The 1,170-nt window shown below is 67.9% G+C and overlaps 1 protein-coding gene across 2 annotated transcripts in view; it reads left to right on the top strand.

The window, feature by feature from the left end:
* Positions 1-294: 294 nt before the first annotated feature.
* The window catches only part of PLPPR1 (phospholipid phosphatase related 1), a 270,599-nt gene continuing 269,723 nt past the window's right edge, over positions 295-1,170 (top strand). The window contains exon 1 of one of the 2 annotated variants that reach the window (XM_007456400.1): positions 295-653. The gene's annotated coding sequence lies outside the window, so the exon portion shown is untranslated. The remainder of the gene's footprint in view (positions 654-1,170) is intronic. The other variant, XM_007456402.1, reaches the window with a different exon arrangement.

The raw sequence follows: 1,170 nt of genomic DNA, 5'->3' as shown, positions 1-1,170 counted from the left end.
GGGTCGGGATCCCGCCACCGGCTTCCCGCACCGCGGGCGCCAGGGAGTCCCCACGCAGGGCGCACCTTTGCGGTTGGGTTTCCCAGCTGCCTTCCGGGAACCCCGCCGAGCCCCCTGCGGCTCCGAGGGGCAGAGCCTAGCTCGCCTCCAACCCAAGCTCTCCTCGCTCTGCCTGCGCTCGGGAGTGAGCGCTCAGGGTCCCCCTCTGAGCATGCGCAGCCCGGCGCCCTCCCCCTCCTCTCTCGCGCCCCCCTCCGCCCCCCTCGCCTGCCAGCCTTTTGCTCCTTCCTTTCATTAAACAAACAGGAGATCCTGAAACCTGGACCCTGTGCTAGCTGCAGCTCAAGGAGGAGGCGGAGGAGGAGGCAGAGAGCGGGATGGGCGCTGAGGGGGATCCGTGATCCCGCGCTCCCCGCCCCACGCGCGCGCGCACACACACACACACTCTCTCTCTCACACACACACACACACACACACACTCGCACAAACACACGCGTACACGCCCGCGCCGCGCGCTCGCCGGTTGGATCTCCCACGCAGGCGGAATGCAGCAGAGCCCGGGAAGCGGGTCTCCGACCGCTGCTTGAATGCACCTCGCTGCCGGTAGCCGGACGGCCCAGTAGGGCGCACGGGAGAAGGGTCAGCTGAGAGAGGTGAGTGGGGCGCCCGCAACCGCGGGCAGCTCCGGGACGCCGGGGCGGCCGGGTCAGGTTCCCCGCTGGAAGCTGCGGCTCAGGTGGCCCAAACCCAGCTTGCGGGCATTAAGGTGCAGATGAAAGCGGCGCAGGGGCTGTGCAGTGGAAGAGGGCGATCCCAGTAAGGGTCGTCTCCTGCGAGGTGTCAGATTGACCCAGCGGAAAGCTACACCCTCCCTGCTTGTAAACTTTCCTCCCCTGTCATTTGGGAAACGTGGAGACAAAGGGGGCGTGGAAGCTCCCTCCGTCCCGTTCCACTCTCCTGGCTGCGTTACAGGCTGAGCCGGGAGCCGGCGTGCGGGCGGGGGCGCCCTGCAGGTGGCTGGGGCCAAGTCCTCCCGCCCGGGCGGGGGTAGGGATTTCTCAGCCCTGGCTGTAAGCGTGGCCTTGATTTTCCCTCAGGCGTGGGCACCTGTCATCCTTTCTTCCTCCCCCACCCCGCAGCCTAGGCGCCTCGTAGTTTGGGGGGGGGGGG

The sequence above is a fragment of the Lipotes vexillifer genome, unplaced genomic scaffold, assembly GCF_000442215.2.
Source record: "Lipotes vexillifer unplaced genomic scaffold, Lipotes_vexillifer_v1.1 scaffold607, whole genome shotgun sequence".
Taxonomy (NCBI): domain Eukaryota; kingdom Metazoa; phylum Chordata; class Mammalia; order Artiodactyla; family Lipotidae; genus Lipotes; species Lipotes vexillifer.
The sequence above is the reverse complement of the archived record's forward strand: the minus strand, read 5'-3'. Positions and strand labels throughout refer to the sequence as shown.